Source organism: Phasianus colchicus, unplaced genomic scaffold (assembly GCF_987193195.1).
Source record: "Phasianus colchicus unplaced genomic scaffold, bPhaCol1.hap1.1 HAP1_SCAFFOLD_88, whole genome shotgun sequence".
NCBI lineage: Eukaryota > Metazoa > Chordata > Aves > Galliformes > Phasianidae > Phasianus > Phasianus colchicus.
The window spans coordinates 157,806-180,337 of record NW_028325259.1 but is presented as its reverse complement, the minus strand read 5'-3'; the positions used below and the strand labels follow the sequence as shown (position 1 = coordinate 180,337).

At 46.1% G+C, this 22,532-nt stretch overlaps 1 long non-coding RNA gene across 9 annotated transcripts; it reads left to right on the top strand.

Moving 5' to 3' along the window:
• The first annotated feature begins 410 nt into the window (after positions 1-410).
• On the top strand, positions 411-21,989 carry LOC149911592 (uncharacterized). 9 transcript variants are annotated; one of them, XR_016463162.1, is made up of 9 exons: positions 411-663; positions 764-1,346; positions 2,138-2,283; positions 2,788-4,000; positions 7,018-8,365; positions 8,438-8,529; positions 16,502-16,596; positions 17,168-19,225; positions 19,311-21,989. It is a non-coding gene; the product is annotated as an uncharacterized LOC149911592 (long non-coding RNA). The 9 variants fall into 9 exon arrangements; XR_016463161.1 differs by having other exon boundaries at positions 17,168-19,443; positions 19,740-21,989; XR_016463159.1 differs by having other exon boundaries at positions 17,168-19,862; positions 21,382-21,989.
• The last annotated feature ends 543 nt before the right edge of the window (positions 21,990-22,532 follow it).

Sequence of the window (22,532 nt, the reverse complement as noted above, 5' to 3'; positions counted from 1 at the left end):
GTAAGGATGATGGAGCACTGGAGCAGGGAGGCTGTAGATTTTCCTTCTCTGGAGATATTTCGCCTGGATGCCCACCTGTGCAGCCTGTGGTAGGGAACCCATTTTGCAGGGGGGGTTGGACTCAGTGATCTCTGGAGCTCCCTTGCAACCCCAGTTTTGTGATTCTGTGATTTTATTCATTGCTTCTTGCAGCAATGCAGCGTTTCAGAAGAGAGAAAAGCACGGCGGGCGTAAACTGGGTTTCTGTGGTTGGTAAAGCTGTGCTGAGAACTGGGCTGACTACTGCACCTGGAAATGTGTGCAAAGTCTGCAGACACAGAAGAATTACTTTTCCTTGCAGGTTGAGCTTGTCTAAGGTAGGTGATTGCTAGGTGAGCTTGTGCTTTAAAGCATCAAGTTGTATAAATAAGGAAACTTTAAAAGCAAGTTTGCCAGTTCTTTTTTACCTAGGTGATTTTTTGCAAGGAGAGATTTGAAATGCTGCTTGCTAATGGAAGATGGAGAGAGGAGAATCAAGTCAAAGGCATGCTGTGCATAGCCACCACGTAGCATCTGCGCCGCTCTCCCCCTGCACAAAGGAGGAGCAGCTCAGCAAGCTTGGCCTGGGCCATGGAAGGGAGCATACAAACATCTGGACCAACCCCAACGGAGCGGGTTCTGCAGGTTGGTTGTCTTCTGCTGTTTGTCTCCCATCCTGTTGCTCAGGGGTAGATGTGTTCTTGATCAGTGCTAATAGGAAACTTTCATGACATTTTTGTTTCAGCTGTCCCAATGCTTTGATCCCTTGCTGCTGGGATGGGGCGTTTGCAGAATGACAATGTCCAGTCAGATTCTGGGGATGAGTCTACGCACCGGGGTATGTCTGGCAGGACTGAGGCTTGGGGACCAGGCCAGGTCCTATGAATTTGAGATCTGAGTTCAAGCCTGTGGGCATCGTCCAGGAGTTGGGGAAGAGTACGAGGCAAGGAAAGTTGGGTAAGAGGATGAGGCTTCGGACCAGGAACCTCTTCCATCGGTATTAAATCTTGTTGTTCTCTTTTTGGATTAGGAATCCATGTGGGTCTTTTTATGAAGAATAGCCTCGTTGTGCAGCTTATGAATTAATTCATTCACACCTGTTAGCTGGTTTTCTTTCCTACATGAAGCTGCAATTGAAATGGACACTTTGTGATCTGATCCCCTCTGGCATGCTCAGATCAGCCAAGTTGGCAAGGTCTGGCACAGGCTCATAGGCGAGGCCACAGCAGCTCTTCCGTTGTGACACAGAGCAGGGACATAGAAGTGGAAGAAGGCCCCACAGCTGTACAGGGGAAATTCCACACAATCATCAACTTTCCATCTGAAAGGTAAAGAGGACTTTGTTTTCCAGCAACCATCATCATTGTTTGGGTGGGTTGTGTTGTTGTTTTTTTTTCCCCCATTATTTCTTGCGCCAAAACATGCGGAAACTAAATTAAAGTAATGGTGCCTGAAGTGAATTGTTGCAGTGAATCTCCGCTCCCTTTGGACTCTGAGATTCAACTAACATATTCGGTTTAGCCACACGAGGCTGCCATTCCTTCCTTGCTGGGCACGCAGTCACGAGATGTATAAAGCCATGCTGACGTCTACCCTGGCCTGAGCTGGCTCTACCTTGAAACGTTGGGGTTTTCCAGCTGTCGGGGCCACATGCCTGAAACCAGTTCCGGTTCTCCTCTAAGCAGAGCTGTTGGTCAGACCTGCTGGCACTAGAAACTAAACTTGGCGGTGAGATGGGGCCGACGAGGTGTTGATGTCAGAGTCAGAGGTGCTTTTGAATTTCCTTTATGGCTGCACGGTTCCTCAGAAAGCAGTTACGCCTGCTGGCTCCAGAAGAGCCATCCCTTAGATGCTGTCCTGTACAGCCGCGGAGCCTTTGCTCACGTGCTCTGCATCTTGCTTGACACAGTTTAGGGGAATTTAGCCAGCAAGACTTCAGGGCTGAGCTATAGGAGCGGAACCATCCTCAACTGCTTGAAAGAGAGCGAGTTTCTAAGTTGTGCTTCAGCAGAAACCAGGCGGTGCCAGGAACAAGCAACTGTTGGCAAGAGCTCAGTGCAGCTCTTCCCTCACCCCGCACCACGCACGACTCACACCAGTCACTGTTTTCTCTCTCCAGACAACGTCCACCCAGCAAGACGAAGGAATCACCAGCTGGCAGTTGGCGTTCCTGCTTCAGCCTGCGGAAACCATCCTCTGTGGCCAAACGCCGACTGCAGCGCAGTCCCAGGGAGCCCTCAGAGACAGAAGTCGTGGTGCTGGCAGGTAAGGGTGCGAATCCAGCTTTCAAAGCCTTGCTTTTCAGCAACATAGAATTCATGCAATACAAGTGGACTTGTACCTCCTTCTAGCATTCAAGCCCGTGCCTAACCACAACTTCGGTTAACTCCTGTCTTTCCCAAATGAGTCTCTTGTTAAGTCAAGATCTGGACCTGCACAAGGATTGCTGTCAAGACAGTGGCACTGTTGCTGGAAGCCTATTTGCTTCTTTCCGCCATCACTACCTAACCAAATGTCAACGACCGCTTTCATAATTCAGCCTGTCAGTGTCTCGGTTTTGTTTCCCTAGGGGGGACGAGGAGACCACGGGATTCTTTGCTCAGCTGACAGCGCAGACTTAATTAACAGCTATTGCTAACTCCATTCTTTGTTGTTGTTGTTTAGAGCTGGCCAGGGAGCATCTAGCATGCTGCTTAAAGCTACCTGACAGACAACACCAAGACATTGGACAGTGAAAGTTTGACACTAACCCTTGTGTATCCTTCCTAGGTGAATCGAGCCCTTGTCTACCCAGAAGAGCCAGGGCAAGCAGCGATGATGCGCTGTGTGCTTCCATCAATGGAGAGCTCTTAGGAAGCACAAACTGCTGCTGTTCAGATGACAGCCTTCCACATAACAACAGCGATGGAGAGAAGGAGCTCATCTGAGTTCATGCCCTCATTTTTCCCGGCTGTGCTGAAGATGCTGACCTGAGCCTGCCAGACACCAGCCTGGTCACCAGCCTGGACTGTGACCCAGTGCCTTTGCAGAGCAGCCCAGCCCAAGCACAGTCCGAGTGCCCCAGCAGCAGCACCTCCACGCAGGAGCAGGTCAGCATCGCTGAGGAGAAGCCGAGCCTCTTGGAGGGGGACTTAGAATCACGCCTCCAGCTCCAGGCACCAGGCAGCAGCACTGAGAGCTCTGAGCCACTCTCTCTGTGACAAGAGAGGATGAGTCCCATCTTTACCCTGGACCTCTCATGCCCTCCTGTCTTTTACATAATAATAAAAGCACGCTCGTGCTCAATCAACGCCTTGACTGCCTTCCGAGTCTTCATTCACAGAGACTGGGACGAATGCAACGAAGAGCAAGGCACTCCAGCTTGCAACGCGATGGCTGTGGGGTGCGCGCAGCAGAGCTTTGGGTTTGTTCCCGTTCTGTCTGGCTTTGGGACGTCTGCAGCGAGAGCTCAGCTACCATCTGGTATGGTAGCAAATGATGTTTAGCATCCTGGATGCTGCTCGTGATAATCCCGAGCTTCCTGGCTGTGGCTTTGTGATGCTTTTCAGGGCTTTTTGATGCATTTCGAAGCCTCGGCTGCTCCCTAACGCCTCTCTCCTCCTGCCGTGTCCATTCCTGGCTCCCGACCTAGGAGCTGGCCGTGCAGACCTGTCGTCATCACGCTGCGGCAGGAGGAGCTCACCTTGAGCAGCATCTCCCTTGCCCCGCCCCCTGCCTCTGATTGGGCAGCGGCGGCGCCGCCCCGCCCCCGGGGTCTCCTTGGTCCGCGGTAGCTCCGCCGGCTGCCGTTGGCCGAGCCGCCGTGCGCGGGAGCGAGCGTTGGGAGCCGGCTGTCGGAGGCGCGGCTCTCCTCGCAGAGCGCCGCTCCTGCCGCCTGGGCCGCCCCGCAGGAGAGCGCGGAGGCAGCCGGAGATGTCCGGGCAGCACCGAGAGGGAAGCCGCGGCGCGACGGGAGCGAGTGCTGAGGACAGCTGTGCCGGAGGTGTGCGGGAGAACGGTCCCGGGACGGGGAGGGGGGCCGTGCGGGGCTCCAGGAAGCTGCAGGGAGGCGACGGGGGGGGCTCTAGCGAGATCCGAGGCTGTAGGCGGCTGCGAGGGGGTGTGGGGGTTCTGGGGAGCTGGATGATCGTTGTGGTCCTTTTCTGCCCCCCTGCCGTTCTGTGGTTCTGGTAAATGCTGTGGAAAGTGAAAGTGGTGTTTCTGCATTGGATATTGAAAGGGGCAGTTGATCTAAAGAATGAAGCTGTAGCATGTCCTTAGAAATAGCTGATGTGAAAAGTAAGATTACCATATACGTATTAGTGACATATTTTAGAGACATAGTTACCGAATTACGTGACAAATTCTTTCTCCCAAAGCTGCAACAGACTTCAAATGTTCTAAACAATGTGGGTATAGTATTCTGACCTGGGAAACGTACTGTAACGTTGTTCATTAGGCCAGCAGAAGTGAAGTCCATTGAACAGACTCTCAAGGAGTCGGGGCCTTTACACAAAGCAGAACTGTCCCACTCTGTGGGAACGTTAGGATGCCGTAGGCAGGCTCCAAGATACTGCCCTCTGTCCTCTTTCCAAGCTTATCTCTAAGCAAGGACAGACGGATGACCTGAACAATGACCCAGTGTAAACGGCACAAATGCTAGGGGGTAATGAAGCAGTTAAGAGGTTATGTTTATGTTGTAAAGTAGACATCCAAAACTTACGACCAGATGTTTGTTAAGAAAGCAGTTGTTAGAAGGCAATTGATCAACTAAGATATTTGTGGTTGGGTGGTAAGGATTTGTGCTTTCTTGGTATTCGTACAATTAGTGAAGTGTCGCGAAAGAGTGTGAACCTGCAGTACTCAGCCAGTGAGGAGCCGGGGAGAAAGAGATAAGGGTCGGGCAGTAGGGGATAAAAGACGTAACACTGTTTTCTCTGCGCTCTCCTGCTTGCAGGAGGCCCGCCATTGCAGTTGGGAATAAAGATAGATATAACGATCAGAGATACTGTCCTGGAAAATTATTTGGCTATTTCCAACAATGCTTATAAATATCTTAGAGAAAGCCTATTGCATACTTGTCCAAGGTACTAGACCCTGTATCTCGAGGTTGGCCTGAATGTGTCCAGGTGGTAGCAGCAAGTGCCCTATTGGTAGAAGAGAGTATGTGTGTACACTTTGGGGGTGTAAGGAGTAAATTGTTGGGACTTTGATAGTATGTGTTTGTCCCCCCCAAAGAGATTGCTCCTCATTTTGAGGCATGATCATTAACAAAAAAAAAAAAAAAAAAAAAAAAAGCAAATTAAAAAAAAAAAAAAAGGAATGAGGGCAGGAATCCACTCCTTGACCTCTTAGAAAAGCACGGTGCCAAATTCTCCCCCACGGAGATGAATTGGGCACAGAATAATTGGCCCAACTTAGAGGGAGTTGTGGATCATATAGATTCCCTCCACAAGCAAACTCGTATGGTGGAGGAAAAGGGAAAATCAATCACTTGTGCAGTTTCAGGAGCTGCTCTTACTGCTGCCGTAGAGATCCACAATGAACAGCACACGGCAGAAACCCAAATTATTCAGTCCTTGCAGGAATTGGTTACAAAGACAAATCAGAAAACCTGGTGATCCTTCTCTGCCTTCCGATAGAAACTGGGCATGCATATGAAGAGACTGAAAGTGGGTATTCTGATGTTCATATCGAGGAGGTCTCCCTATTCTGCTACAGAACTAGCCAAATAAAGGAATGTTTTTGGTTACACACCTAGGAAATCAGTATGTGTGGAAAGTGCCACTAACAGCGGGAGATGAGATCCTGTTGATTGAAAAGGAATCAGAGGGTTACTGGGGACCACCACTGGCAACCACTGTGCCCCGTGGTCCCTTACTCAAAGAGCTGATTATTGGGATGATTACTCCCCAGGACAACTAGTGTTGATTGATTTGCCCCACCCTGGTCCTGTCCCTTTAACCCTCAGGGAGACTCTTAACAAATACATCTGAAAGGCTCAAGATGATCAGGAGGAAATGTACAAAATTAGCTATCTGGATTTCACCTACCTTCTAACTTTGGTTCACTTGGGACCAGGAAGTTTTATGTTTGTTTTGTTTTCTTTTCCAGTTATGCTTCCTCTAACCTTGGTTCCTTTGGAACCGGGAAGTTCTCTCTTGTTTTCCAAATGCTAATGAATGCTGATCCTATTTCTGTGCCTCACATGTTCCCTTCTCGCTCTGTTCCTTTCTCTGGGATCCCCATGGTATCATTAGTCACTGTTTTGGACAGGAATCTTCTTCAGATTAATTTTTGTAATTGCTTATGATGACCTTACCACAGTCACTGGCTGCTCATGGAGCCATGCCCATATTGGCCGTACTGGGCATATGGGACTGAATTCTAATTCTAACAGAGGCTTAACCCTTTCAACCATGGTTAAACACAGTGATTAAATGCATTCAGGAAATGAATAGGGCCAGGATAGCACTGGCCGATTGCCCCCAACTCCGGAGAGATGCAGGATAAAGAATAAAACTAGGGTGTCAGATTAACAAGTGATCTTGTGCATTGCTACACCCCTGCAGTTTTCCCTATCAGCACTGGGAACAAATCAGCAGTTATTATGTAGTGTATTATCTCAGTGGGAAAGAACTAATATAAAAAGTCCACCAGTTAATTGTAGATGCACTTGCCATAATTCAAATAATGTCTCCCTAGCTCTAAGTTGTGGAAGGTAAAAGAAATGCTTTACCCACTGAATTTTGAAAGGTGATTTGGGACAATGCATACAAATTTCAAAGAGAATTTTAATCTTGGTGACATCTAGTTAATTTTACTTGTGATCCTCTCACTAACTATGCCACAGCTTTTGTCCTAACAATATGCAATGCTTTGGTACATATCATATACCTAATAATTGTGCTGGGACTGAATCACAATGGGGTTGGGTTTTTTTTCCTGCAAAGAAGAAAGAATCCCAAATGCTTGTGGAGAAAGAAGATTCAGGGATTTCCTTTTCTTTCTCGCTAGCAGATCTTGACGCTCTCCTGTTCCTGCCTGTGGGCTGCTTGTCATGCCAGAGTCCTGCAGTCTCCAGAAGCTACCCCACATGGTACCAAAAGAGATCATGGACCTGGATTCAGGCATTCCTCATTCTCCCACTGCATGAGCTCTCATGGAGCAGCATGCTCCTCAAAAGTGGTCATGGTCATTTTGTGCAATTACACAGTGTTTGTGTACTTATGTAGGAATGGAATGTTGTTTCTGCATTAGAACTAATAACGTGAGTATTTTATGTCGTTGTTTCTGCTCCCATCTTGTGTTGTTTGTCAGTACTAATAGCTCTTCTGTCTCTCCCAAATAGCATGGGTTTGTTCTTTTCTTTTTGGGTTCAGTATCATTTCTTGCCATTATGGAGTGTTTCTCTTCCTTTCCTTTGTTTTCCATGCTGTTAATTGACGCCTCATTGGAGCTACAATGACCCAAACACAGACTACTATGCACTGACCAAGTGAGATGCAAAAAGAAGAGGTAGGCTCCAAAACAGGCTTCGGGTGAGTGCTGTGTATGACTTGTGGTTTCTAGAATGACACCTAAGTCTTACTAACCCGTGTTGTTTAGTATCTCGTGTGGAGGTTTCTTTTCTCCTTCCAGGACTGGAGACTCCAGATGCTATTGCCCTTCCTGATCTCTTTGGGTTGCAGTGTTAGACATGCCCACATGCTTGGAAAGGGGTGATTCCTTCATCCTTATTAGAAAATCTTGTCTTGTGTTCAACAGGTGGCATTGGAGAACTGTGGCCCTCTGAGCCGTGCGAGGACGGTACTGAGGCTCTTGGTGGTTACAGCAGGAAACCAGAGCCATAGATGGGTGCCAAGATGCACTCCTTATTTTGTCCGACAAGCTATGTTGACCCCTGAGGCCACTCCCATGCTTGTAGAGGTCCTATATTCATGGCATTGGTTGTCCCTCGTGCTCACTTTGTGTTCACCAGATGTTCTTATTTTACACCATCTTCCCCACCATATACTTACAAGCAAGTGTTCCTCTTGGTCTCCATATCTCGCTCTGGCCAGGCAGATGCGGTGTGCCAACAAAACAAAGCATGCAGACCCTGAGAAGAAAAAAAAACAGGAGAGAAGCTGTCCTGGGTGAGACAGGAGAAGTGTCCCTTGAAGGGATGCTCCACTGGCACTGCCTCTCACATCCGCCGCCTGCACGTTCCTTCTCTCTCTTGTCTTCTAGGGCTCACAAAGTTCAAATGTACCCTGATGGAGTTCAACTCTAGCTTGACCAACACTCACCACGTCCACAGTAGCTGGCTTAGGCTCCCAATTACCAATGGGATGTCTGCGGCTTCTGTCACTCCTACCAAACACAGGTTTGTTCTTTTCTTTTTGGGTTCAATATCATTTCTTGCCATTATGCAATGTTTCTTGTTTCTCTTTCCTAGTGTTTCATGTTGTCAATCTGTGCCTCATTGGAGCTACAGCGACCCAAATGCTGACTGCTCTGCTTTGACCAAGTGAGATGCAAAAAGAAGAGGTAGGCTCCAAAACAGGCTTCCAGTGAGGGCCATGTATGACTTGGGGTTTCTAGAGTTAACTTCTTCTTTTTCAGTTCCCTTTCCAGTTCTCTTTTGTTTCTTTTTTTTTATTTCCCCCCCTTTTTCTAATTTATTTTCATTTTCTAATTCACTTTCTAATTGTAATGCTTTCCTTTTCTCCGATTCCTTTTCCAGTTCCTTTTATTTTTTTCATTGCTGTTTCTGAATAATTTTCTAATCTGTTTTTTCCCTTTCTTTTCCTTTTTACCTTTTTCTTTTTTCTCCTTTTCATTTTCTAATTCTTTTACATCCTTTTCTACTTCCTTTTATTTTTCTTTCTAATTTATTTTAAAAGTCTTTTTCCAATTCTTTTTTGTTTTGAATTCTTTTTCTACTCCTCTAATTCTTTCTTTTGCTAATTCTGTTTCCAATTCTGTTTCCGTTTCCAATTGTTTCTTTCTCTTTTTCTTCATTATGTTCCTTTTCTTTGTCATATTCCTTTCCATATTTTTTTCTTCATCATATTACAATTCCCATTCCAATTCTCATTCAATTTCTTTTTCCTTTACCAATTATTTTTCCATTCCTTTTTCTAAATCTCTCTTTTTCTCTTTCTAAATCTGTTTTTTCTTTCCTGTTTCTAATCTATTTTGTTTTTCTATTTTTTTTCTAATTCTTTTCCTATTTCTTTTTCCTGTTGCAAGTCTTTTTCCTTTTTCTATTTCCTTTTTTTTCTTTTTTGAATCCCAGTTCTTTTTCTAATTGTAGTTCTTGTGTTCTCTTTTTCTGGATAATTTTCCATTTTTTTTTTTTCCTATTTCTTTGTCTAATTCTAATTATTTGTCTAATTTTTTTTTTAATTTTCATTTTTTTTCATTGTTTTTCCAATTCCTTTTCGTTTCCTTTTTCCACTTCTCATTCTAACTTTAATTCTTCGTTTTCTTTTTATAATACTTTCTGTTTTTTCTAATACTTGTTTCATTTTCTTTTTTCCTTTTCTAATGATTTCTCTAATTCTTTTTCTAATTCTTATTCTACTCTTGTTTTTTTCTTTTTCTAATTCTTTTTCCAAGTCTTTTTTTCTTTTTTTCTATTTCGTTTTTTTTTCTAACTCCAACTCTTTTTCTAATTGTAGTTCTTTTTCTTTTCCCCATTCCAAATCTTTTCCCCAATCCACATCCTTTTCATTTTTTCTATTTCAGTTTTTTTCTTTTACATTTTCTAATTCTTTTCTGATTCTTCTTTTTAATTCGTTTTCGATTTTTTTCTGTCCTTTTTCTGAATCAGTTTCTTTTCTTTTTCTGATTCTAAATCTTTTTCTACTTCTCATTGTAATTCTTGATACTTTTCTATTTTTTTTCTTTATATTTTTCCTTTTTCTAATTCATTTTATTTTTTCTCAATCTTTTTCTAATTATTTTTGTTTCCAGGTTTTTCTTTTTGCATTTTTAGTTTTTGCAGTTTTTTCCTTTTCCAATTATCATTCTAATTCTTTTTCTTTATCCATTGGTTTTTCTTTTTCTAATTCCTTTTCTTTTCATATTCTTTCTCTTGCTCTAGTGCTTTTGTTTCCTTTCTCTTCTTTTTCATTTTCCAATTCTTTTTTCAGTTTTGATTCCATTTCCAGTTCTGTTTCCAATTCTTCATCTATTTTGTTTTCCACTTATTTTCTCAGTTCATTTTGTCCAATTCCTTTTCTTTTCATTTTCTTTTCCATATTCTTGTTTTTCTAATTCTATTTTTTCTAATTCTTTTCTTTTTTCTTACTCTTTTATTTTTCATGTTCTATTTTTATCTTTTTCTAGACTTTTTCTCACTCATTTTCTAATGGTTTTTTATTTTTTCACTCTTTTTTCATTTTCTAATTCTAGTTCTTTTTCCAATTCTTTTTCTAATATTTTTTTCTAATTTTTTCTCATTTCCCAATTCTTTTTCCAGTTTTTTCTTTTTCCAATTCTAATCCTAATTCTTCTTCATTTTTCTTTTTCTAATTATTTTTCTCTTTCGTTTTCTAATTCTAATTATTTTCTTTTTCTGTTTCTAATTCTAATAATTTTTATAATTAGAATTCATTCTTTCCCCTTTTCTTGTTTTTTTTTTTCTATTTCTTACTCTAATTCTTTTTCATTCTTTTACTTTTTATCTTTTTCTAATTCTTAATTGTTATCCTTTTCTAATGCTTTTTTCCCTAATTAGTTTTCTTTTCCTTTTTCTTTTTGTAATTCTAATTCCAGTTCTTTTTTTCCTAATTCCAGTTCTTTTTCCACAGCCTTTCCCAATTCTTCTTCTAGTTTATTTCCAATTCGTTTTCTATTTATTTTCCTAATTCCAATTATTTTGTCTTTTTCCTATTCCCGTTCTAATTTAATTCTTCTTTTTTCTTTTTCTAATAATTTTTCTTTTTATAATTCTAATTATTTCATTTTCTATTTCCTCTTATTATTCTTTTTCTATTTCTTTTTCTACATCTTTCTTTTACTCTTTCCTTTTCCCTTTTTTCTTTTTTTTTCCCCCTATTTTCTTTTTTTTGTTGTTTCATTTTTGTCTTTTGTGAACCTGAAGTACTCAGGCAATGAGAAACCAGGGGAGGAGAAGGTAAGAGTCAGGTAATAGGGCATGAACAATGTCCTACTGATTCAGATTTCATTATTTGTGAAGAAAATACTACCAGTCTACAAGGGACTTATCCAGTTGGGTTGCATTGCCAGAATTCCAAACCCAAATAAACCAAAGGATGCCCAATTTTGTGGGTTTTCACTTGGTGTACTTGTATTGTCTGTGCGGATTCATGGTATTTTTGTACAGGTTTGTGGGTCTTCACTGGGCTTTGCAGAAGTCCGCCCTGGTTCACTGAAGACTTTTCAGGATCACTGGTCTTCACTGAGGTTCCATGAAGTTCACGTGGTTTTGTAAAATTTTGCATGGCTTCACTTCTGTTCACACTAGTTCACATATCTTCACTTTGGTTCAGTCAAGTCTGCACAATTTTGCTGGTCTTTGCTGCCTTAAAATTTTACTTCTTTTCTTAGTCCCTGACAGTTTGCAGGTGGAATCTCAATTTCTGAGTCATCTAGTGCTGCTGCCACTTCCCCCACCTTTCCAGGGTATGTGCCTGCAATTAAAATATCTACACACGGATACAATTTCACATTCTAAGGCAGTGAAACTTTCTGTCAAAGTTCAGTGAGGTGGCTTGAACAACAGTGGGAGTCTGCTGAAGGTATATCGTATCCCCTCCTGTGTAAAAGCAGAGTTTCTTTATCCTCTTCCTGCAAGGAAACTGTAAAGAACATGTTTTTTACATTGAAAACTGCCATCCAAATAGGCTCCAAAGCCTATTTCACCTCATACTCCAGCCCCAAACCATCAGTATTTCAGACCAAACTCCAGGTTCAAGTCCTTGCTAATTCACCCCAAATTGAGCTCCCAAAACCTCATTATTTCATCCCAAGTATCAGCCCCAAATCCTTACTATTTTCCCCCAAACTCTACTCCCAAGCCCTACCTATTTCACCCCAAACATCAGCCCCCAACACCCCCTGATGTCACCCCCCAAGGATGCTCCAGAATAACTCCCCCAGCGTTATTCCTTAATATCATCCCCCTATCATCCCAACGTCACCCACCAGCATCAACCCAACAGTGTCACCCCCCAACATCACCACAGTATCAACCCTCAGTGTCACTCCAACATTGTCATACCCCAACGCTCTCACCCCAGCATCAGTCATTCATGTTAAATCCCAGTGGTACTCCAACATCACCCCAATGGTGTCACCCCAGTGCTACTTGCTGATGTCAACCCTATTGATATCCCAACATCACTTCACCACAACCACAGTGTCACTTCCTCCAGTGTCGCTCTCTGAAATGTTAGATAATTCCATTAAGTGGGAAGCAGAATCTCCCTAAGCAAGTGTGCTATTACTATCTGACCCTTGAGAGATGGCAAGCCACCGAAGAGGAGAGAGAAGGAACATGCCAGAGGTAGATTCGATTGGCAGCACCAACACAGCATCCCCCACTTCAAAGTGCACTTCCGTGCTTTCTCCCGCTTTCATTCTCCCCAGGGTCTGTAGGGTTTGTTCTACTTGCATGCTGTACTCATGCGGTCAGCGTGTGATACAGAGCCCAAGTGGAACATCAACTTGCAAAACAAGTCTTTGCAAGAACAAGACCAAATACCAAGGACAGCTCTCTCCACAAAACATTTGCAGCCACAGCCACAAATATCAACTCTGTTAAAACTGCCAAAATACCTTATTCAATTCCAGGATCATTCTTCAGTCAGGGGCCTTTAGATCCCCAACAGTATCACCACCCAGCATTCACTCCCTGATGTCACTCCCTCCAGAAAAGCCCCAACATCACCCTTGTCACTAGAATGACACACCAGAATCATTCTCCAGTATCCCCAATGTCAGCCCCCAGTAATACTACAACATCACCCCAGTGTCACCCCCCTGTTGAACCCCCCCAGCAATAACCCAACCTCATCCCCCCAACATTACTCCCTAATATCACCCCACTGTCACAGCAGTGCCACCCCAGTGTCATTCCTTGTATCACCCCAACAATGTTCCCCCAGCATCACCCCCTGATGTCACCCCCAGTCATACTCATTACCTCTCAGTGTCACTCCCCAAAATAAACCCAGTGTCACCCCAACAATTTCACCCCAGTAATGTCTCCCCCAATGTCACACTTAACATCACCCCAGTGTCACCCCCACGTTCCCCCCAAAACATCACTCCTTGATGTTAAACCCTAGTAATACCCCAACATCAACCCACAACTTCATTCCCCGACATCAACCCAACATCACTTCCTCCAGTGATAACCCAACATCGCCCCCAGTGTCACCCCCTAATATCACCCCTGTATCACCCCAATTTCACTCCAGTGTCACCCCCCAGCTTCACTTCCTGATGTCAATCCCAGCCACACCCCACCAGGACTCCCCAGAGTCATTTCCAAACATCACCGCAGCGTCACTCCCTGTTGAAACCCCCTTAAGATAGGGATAGCCCAATATCCTTCCTAGTAACATCACCCCAACAATATCATTCCTTGATGTTACCCCAAGCGATAGCCCAACGTCACCACCCAATGTCTCTTCCTTGTCACCCCAACGTCATTTCCTGATTCCTCCCTCAGTGATACCCCAACATCACTTCCCTTCCAGCATCACCTCAATAATATCACCCCCCCAACAACATCACTCCTTCATCTCATCCCCCAGAGAAACTCCAACATCACCCTACAGCATCACTGCACAACCTCGACCCAGTTTCACCCCAGTATCACACCAGTGTGCCCCCATCAGTGTCACCCCAACAATGTAACCCCAATATCACTCCCTGATGTTACCCCCTAGTGAAACTCCAGCAGCATCCTAGTCTTATCTCAGTGTAACCTCCCAGCTTCACTCCAACAATGCTACTCAAAAAAAAACCCCAACATCACCCCCACCAGTAATTACCGCCTGTAATACTGCAATGTGGTGGAAAATGCAACAACAATAGCATTAATAGGTTGCAATAAGTGAGGACTTGCTCAAACACAGCAGCTGTGAACACAAAAACAAGGAACAAAATCTGCTTAACTTTAGAAGATCTCAAGCAAGCAGGGACCTCTAGCAAAAGCCTCTCATTCCCACTGCCAACACTTAAATAAGGCCTGGGAGGAGGGTGGAGCCAGGATCCACCCCTTCCATCACTCAGGTGCGTTTCATGAACCTGAGCTCCTCTGGTTTGTCCCTTCTCAATCATTGTTTCAAGCCACAACTTAGGGTTTCCACTACATTCCCCCCAACAATATCACTCCAACATCACTCCCTGATGTCCCCCCCTGTGATAGTCCAACATCACCCCCCAGCATCACCCCCCCACATCATCCCAGCCCAATGTCAGCCCTATGTCACCCCAGTGTCACCCGCAGAGTCACCAATTTTAGAAAGTCAGGCAATTTTACCAATTGCCTTTGAGGACAGACTTGAATCAAAATATGTGTGCCATTGTTGCTCATCCACTGATAACACTCCCCTTGCCGGACAGGCAGATCCAATCGCCTGCTTGTTATTTGTCTTTTTTTTTTTGCTTCAGGCCTTATAGGAACTGTTAGGTTACAGTCAGAAGCAGTGATTGAGCACGTGGTGAGGGGTGTAGCCAGCCCTGTGAGCACAGGTGGAAGCAATTCACCTATGGGAGCGGATAGGGCTGACCTTGGCTCCACCCCCTCCCTGACCACATTTAAGGGCTGGGAACAGTAAGGGCAGCATCCCTACCTGGGGGTTGCCTCCTTGGGAGTGAGTGCAGACCTTTGGAAAATGGTGATTGTTGGCTCTTGCTGCTTGTTGTTGTTACGTTGGCTCTTGCTGCTTGTTGTTGTTACGTTGGCTCTTGCTGCTTGTTGTTGTTACGTTGGCTCTTGCTGCTTGTTGTTGTTACGTTGGCTCTTGCTGCTTGTTGTTGTTACGTTGGCTCTTGCTGCTTGTTGTTGTTACGTTGGCTCTTGCTGCTTGTTGTTGTTACGTTGGCTCTTGCTGCTTGTTGTTGTTACGTTGGCTCTTGCTGCTTGTTGTTGTTACGTTGGCTCTTGCTGCTTGTTGTTGTTACGTTGGCTCTTGCTGCTTGTTGTTGTTACGTTGGCTCTTGCTGCTTGTTGTTGTTACGTTGGCTCTTGCTGCTTGTTGTTGTTACGTTGGCTCTTGCTGCTTGTTGTTGTTACGTTGGCTCTTGCTGCTTGTTGTTGTTACGTTGGCTCTTGCTGCTTGTTGTTGTTACGTTGGCTCTTGCTGCTTGTTGTTGTTACGTTGGCTCTTGCTGCTTGTTGTTGTTACGTTGGCTCTTGCTGCTTGTTGTTGTTACGTTGGCTCTTGCTGCTTGTTGTTGTTACGTTGGCTCTTGCTGCTTGTTGTTGTTACGTTGGCTCTTGCTGCTTGTTGTTGTTACGTTGGCTCTTGCTGCTTGTTGTTGTTACGTTGGCTCTTGCTGCTTGTTGTTGTTACGTTGGCTCTTGCTGCTTGTTGTTGTTACGTTGGCTCTTGCTGCTTGTTGTTGTTACGTTGGCTCTTGCTGCTTGTTGTTGTTACGTTGGCTCTTGCTGCTTGTTGTTGTTACGTTGGCTCTTGCTGCTTGTTGTTGTTACGTTGGCTCTTGCTGCTTGTTGTTGTTACGTTGGCTCTTGCTGCTTGTTGTTGTTACGTTGGCTCTTGCTTCAATCTTTCCCTTTTTTGGGGTTCCTGACCACTTTCAAGGGCTGGAGACCATAAGGGCAGTACTTCTCTATGGAGACTTCTTCCTTTGGGGTGTGGGGTGAGTGTGTTTGGAATGGGGTAATTGGTTCCTTCTTTATTGCTAGATTGTAATCTCCCTTTCTGGGGGGCTCCTGATCACATTTAAAGTCTGGCATCAGAATGAGCAGCTACTGTACCTGGAGAATGTTTCCTTTAGAGCATAGAGTGAACCCTTAGAACAGAATGATTCATTCTTTATTTCAGGGTTGCAATCTCTCCTTTTTTGGTAGATCTTGACCCCACTTAAGGGCTGTAGCAGCCTTAAAGGTGGTATCTGTCTTCAGAGACTGCCTCCTTGGGAGTATGGGGCGAGGTCTGGTCCTTGAGAAAGGGTGAGTGATTCCTTCTTATTTTAGGGCTGTGATTTTTCCTGTTTTTGGGGCATCCTGACCACATTTAAGTGCTGGCACCTGTAAGGGCAGCGTTTATCTCTGTAGGCTGTCTCCTGTGGAGCATGGGCAAGTGTTGGTCCTTGGGAAGGGGGTAAGTGGTTTCTTTATTTCAGGGCTGTAATCTCTCTCTCTCTCTTTTTTTTTTTTTTTAAGTATCCTGACCACATTTAAGGGGTGGAAGCCACAAGGGCAGCATCTCTACCTGGAGACTGCTTCCTTGGCAGTGTGGGCTGAGTGTTCATCCTTGGAATGGGATAACTTTTATTCTTTTTTTTATTTCAGGGCTGTGATATCCCCTTCTGGGGTATCCTGACTACATTTAAGGGCTGGTGGCCATAGATGCAGCATCCTGGTGGCAGCTTCCCTTGGAGAGTGGGGTGAGTATTTGGAACGGGGCATGTAATTCTTTATTTCAGGGCTGTGAGCTCCACCTTTTTGGGGGGATTCCAAACTGGATTAGAGCAGCTGTATTTGCATGTTTGTCATCATGATGCCCTTTTTTCTTCTCTAAGGGAGATGAAGGTGTTATCTCCCTTTCTCTGATATGGTGATTGAAGGACTAACATGTTTCTTTTTTTCATTGCTCCCTCATTTCTGGAATGCTTCTATCAGCCTCAGGATAATGCTGGTTAGCTGACTGAGCATTGCTGTTGTGGGAATGCCCAGAGCTAACATCCTTTTCCATAAAGAGGTTCTTCATTCTCCAGGTCTTCTAAGCAAATCTTTGAGCTCGTTATCTTCTGGTTCCACCTCTGTTCACCATTTCATGGTTCTTACAGCATGATCTCCAACCTGGGGCTCCAAACATGGTTTGTGTGCACCTCCATCATCCCATTTCATGACTGTAGTTAAGAGTGTCATGCACTGTTCGAAACCTACAGAGTTGTTTAAGGGCATTCTGTGCGCCCTTACATGTAATAAATCAGCTGATCTCTTTTTTTTTTTTAGCTTGATGGGGTTTAGGGATTGCTGGAGTTTGTCTCATCAGGGGTGTAAGCACTCTGAGATCTACTGGGCAGGTAACAGAGCATTCCAAGCCCCGTGTTTGTGCACTAGCTTGTATGCAGGCAGGTTTCTGATAGCTGTGGGAAGCTCACTTAGGGATCAAATGGGTTGCAGGTGGCTCACTTTTCTCCATGGGGTCTATTCTCCCAGCCTGCTGCGCTACACGGCTGATGATAGAGTGAGGTGCTTCGACCAGGACATGAAGAACACTCCCAGAACATAGTGGCCATCTGCTTCATCCTCACTGAGCGTAATATGGTCTGCACCACTTGAGCATAGTGGTAACAAGTATTCTGTTCCTATTTTGTCTAGTTCTCTCCCATATCTCCCTTACAAATTTGTCAATGGTAATGGATCCCAAGGCATTGTTCTCAGAGCACATCGTGACTGATCACCTTGGGATCCTACAGTCCTTTCTGTTTGAACAGCAGATCTGACTTCATCTTTATAGAAGGCCAAGGATTATCCTCTTCTGGACCAATGTACTCAGCATCACCCCAGATATCTTCATCCTAATTGTCTGGAGATCCTATTAGTTTCCTAATCTCTATGACACCCAAACCCCCATCCCTCTTCCTTCCATCCCCTGTCCCCCATTCAATAGCTCTACAGCTCTGGTTCCCAACAGTGTGATGAAGTGAGGTCCCTGGTCTGCTGAATACTGGGACTGGTCCAGAGAGGCTCTGTGACGCATGCAGATTATCCCAGCTGGAGTACTTGGTACCATCTGTAATGATCTAGTCCAACTGCCACACAATAAACAGGAACATTCACAGCTAGATCAGGTTGCCCAGAGCCTGTCCCAGCCTCACCTTGGAAGGGACAGGGCATCCATCATGTGTCTGGGTAACCTGTTCCACTGTGTCACCACCCTCACAAGATTTTCTTGATATCTAACTTAAATTTTTTCTCATTCTTCCCTTTAGGTATTGAAAGGCTGTTACCAGGTCACCTCAGAGCCTTCAATTCTCCAGGCTGAACAGCCCCAATTTTCTCTCTTTATAGGAAAGGCATTCCACCCCTCAGTTCATATTTGTGGCCATTCTCTGGATGTACTCCAACAGCTCTATGCCTGTGTCCTACACTGCAGCCATCCAAATCCAGACACAGCACTCCAGGTGAGGCCTCACCAGCGTAGAGCAGAGGGGCAGGATCATCTCCCTTCACCTACTGACAACGCATCTTTGGATGGAACCCAGCATACAGTTGGCTTTCTGGGCTGGGAAGGTACATTGCTGAATGCCCACTACTCAGCCTGTTGAGGTCCCTCTGGATGGTGTCCTGTCCCTCTGGTGTGTCACTGCACCCCACAGCTTGGTGTCATTAGGGTGCACTTGACCCTCACTGTCAATGTCACTGATGAAGAGGCAATCCTGGATGTTTATACAAACTTGGCAAAGAACCCCTTGAGAGCAGCCCTGCAGAGAAGGACTTGTGGATCCCAGTGGATAAGAAGCTGGATGTGAGCTAGCAGTGTGCACTTGCATCCTGGAAAGACAACTATATCCTGGGCTGCATTAAAAGAAGAACGGCCAGCAGAGAGAGGGAGGTTGTTTGTATTTTTTTTTTCCTCCTCTACTCGGCTCTCGTGAGGCACCATCTGCTTAACTGCGTCCGGGCCTGGAGCCCCCAGCACAGGAAGGACTTGGAACTCTCAGAGCGGGTCCAGAGGAGGGCACTAAGATGATCAGAGGCCTGGAGCACCTCTCCTATTAGGAAAGGTTGAGGGAACTGGGCTTGTTTAGACTGGAGAAGAGAAGGCTCTGGAGAGACCTCATTGTGGCCTTCCAGTACTTGAGGGAGTGGATAAACAGGAGGGGAAACAGCTGTTTATGAGGGTGGATCATGATAGGACAAGGGGGAGTGGTTTTAAACTAAGACAGGAGAAGGTTAGGTTGGATATTAGGAGGAAGTTTTTCACTCAGGGTGGTGATGCACTGGAACATGTGCTTTAGAGTCACTTCCAGGAGGATCTGTTCTGCGATCATTCACAGCACAGAGGTGAGACTGACATGTTGGTAGTTCCTAGGGTCATCCTTTTTATCCGTAATAACAGGTGTGCTGTTGCCTTTTTTCTACTCACCAGGGATTTCACCTGACTGCCACAACTTCTCAAATACCATTGAGAATGGCTTGTTGACTGCATCAGCGAATACCCTCGTGACTCTGGGATGCATCTCATTGGGACCCATAGACTCCTGGATGTTCAGGTTCCTCAGGTGATCCCAAACCCTATCTTGACTCACAGTGTGGGGCAGGGAGGTTGTTGGTGGGGGTGGCATTGCTTTCTCAATCTCCACCTGCACAGCCAAAGGTGAGGGCTGGGTATAATGAGCAGTTATCAGAGAAGATGGAAGCAAAAGTGTTGTTGGGTATTTGAGCCTTTTCCTTGTGCGTTGTTCTCAGCTACAGTGCTGCTGGTGAGCAGCATCATGCACAGAATGCAGCCCCCCAATGTATGCAGGGTAGTGCTTTCATTACTGTGCAGCATTACTGGGAGCTGTGGTTCTCCCAGGTGCTGTAACGACTGCATGGAGTGATGTGTGGATCTTCATGAGAAGAGCTAGGAATGGAAAGCTGGATTTCCGGGAATGCCCCAGAATCCCACTTTGCTGACTGGTAATTGTCTGCCCAGCAGGTAAGGGCAGTGTACGCACACCAATGTTTACCCATTATGTAGCGTGGCACAACGTAGCACTCCCAGAGCTCTTTATTGCATTTTAGGGTACCCCAAAGGCTGCCTGTCCTTCCCACATTCTATTTGTCTCTGGCCTTTCACTGCAGTGTTCTCCTTCTCTTTACCCTAGACATTCTCTACTGCATTTTCTTGCTCTCTTGTTTTGGTGTTCTGTGCCCCATTGTCTTGGCCATTGTACTTGGCTTTCTTTGCTGCATTCTCTTCAGTGTTTGGTTTTGGTGTTTCTTGCCATGTTCTCTTGGCCTCGTGTTTTGGCATTTCTTGCCATGTTATCTTGGCTGTTGTCCTCAGCATTTCCTGCCATCTCACAGCCATTGCCTGGGCGTTCCCTGTGACATCCTCCTCAGTGTCCTGTTTTGGCATTCCCTGTGGCATTCTCCTTGGCCTCCTGTTTTGGCCTACCCAGCCACCTTTTCTTGGCCTTGTGCATGGGCTTTTTTTGCCATGTTCTCTCTGGCCACTTGTTCTGGCGTTCCCTGCTACATCCTCTTGGCTTCCTGTTTTGGCACTTCCTGCCATGTTCTCTTAGCCCTTGCCTAGGCATTTACTGCTGTGTTCTCTTAGCCTTCTGTTTTGGTATTTCTTGCCATGTTCTCTTGCCCGTTGTCCTCGGCATTTCCTGCCATCTCATAGCCCTTGCCCGGGCGTTCCCTGTGATGTCCTCCTGGGCGCCCTGTTTTGGCATTCCCTTCCCTGTGGCATTCTCCTTGGCCTCCTGTTTTGGCCTACCCAGCCACCTTCTCTTGACCTTCTGTATTGGCTTTCTTTGCCATGTTCTCTTTGGCCGCTTGTTCTGGCGTTCCCTGCCACGTCCTCTCGGCCTCCTGTTTTGGCATTTCTTGCCATGTTCTCTTAGCTCTTGCATAGGCATTTCTTGCCATGTTCTCTTGGCCTTCTGTTTTGGTGTTTCTTGCTGTGTTCTCTTGCCCTTTGCTGTTGGCCTTCCCTGCTGCACTCTCATTGCCCTCACCATAGCTTTTTGTTGTCTATTTTCCTTGTTTTTGCCCTTCCCTTAGCCTTAGCTGTTTGCTTTGCCTTTACCTTGGATTTCCCTTTGCTTGTCCTGGGAGTTTGGCTCGCCTTTGCCTTTGGCTCTCTGGGATTGGCTGGGAGGCAGTGTTAATTGTAATCTTGACCTGAACCCCTAGCTTACTGAGAGCTCTAACGATAATTACATTTACCTGCAATGTGTCTGTCACCCTAACCCTTAGCCTGATGTAAAAAATGTCTCTAACCCGAAATGCAGCAATAAAAATAACACCCCTTCTTTTCTGTCAAAGTAACCTTCATCCTAATTGTAGTGCAGAAAAGAAGTCATAGTTAGTTTAACAATTCAAGCCAACAAATAGCATTAATTATATCCCTAATGCTCCTTTGTGACATCATTAGAGCAGTGTGCACAGGGTGCAGCCCCCACATATGTGGAGCAGTGCCTTAATTACTGTATTGTGTCCAACAGGTGGCAGCGGAGAGCTGTGGCACTCCTGAGCGCCATAACAACTGCACAGAGCGATCTGTGGCTCTTCATGAGAACAGCCAGGAACAGAAATCTACATTTCCTGTGATGCCCCGGAAGCCAACTTTGCTGACGGTAATAATCTGCCCAAGAGGTAAGGGCAATGTTTACCCATTACTTAGTAAGACACAAGGTAGAGTACCTGGAGTTCATTTCTGCATTTCAGCGTGCCTTACAGGCTGTCTGTTGTCTTCTTTCTGCGTTCCCCTTGCCTCTCCTCTTTGCCTGATTATTTCTTGCAGCATTCTCTTTGGTCTCTGTTTTGGTGTCTGTGGTGGCGTTCTTTTGGGCCCTGCCCTCCGTTTTGGCGTTCCCTGCATTTTTCTCTTGGGCCCTGCCCTCCGTTTTGGCGTTCCCTGCATTTTTCTCTTGGGCCTTGCCCTCCGTTTTGGCGTTCCTGGCGGTGTTTTCTTGGGCCTTGCCCTTCGTTTTGGCGTTCCTGGCGGTGTTTTCTTGGGCCTTGCCCTCCGTTTTGGTGTTCTATGTAATGGTCTCATCAGTCTTGTGCTGTTTTGGCATTCCCTGACGCGGCCTTCTCTTTGGGCCCGGCCCCTGACGCGGCCTTCTCTTTGGGCCCGGCCCCTGACGCGGCCTTCTCTTTGGGCCCGGCCCCTGACGCGGCCTTCTCTTTGGGCCCGGCCCCTGACGCGGCCTTCTCTTTGGGCCCGGCCCCTGACGCGGCCTTCTCTTTGGGCCCGGCCCCTGACGCGGCCTTCTCTTTGGGCCCGGCCCCTGACGCGGCCTTCTCTTTGGGCCCGGCCCCTGACGCGGCCTTCTCTTTGGGCCCGGCCCCTGACGCGGCCTTCTCTTTGGGCCCGGCCCCTGACGCGGCCTTCTCTTTGGGCCCGGCCCCTGACGCGGCCTTCTCTTTGGGCCCGGCCCCTGACGCGGCCTTCTCTTTGGGCCCGGCCCCTGACGCGGCCTTCTCTTTGGGCCCGGCCCCTGACGCGGCCTTCTCTTTGGGCCCGGCCCCTGACGCGGCCTTCTCTTTGGGCCCGGCCCCTGACGCGGCCTTCTCTTTGGGCCCGGCCCCTGACGCGGCCTTCTCTTTGGGCCCGGCCCCTGACGCGGCCTTCTCTTTGGGCCCGGCCCCT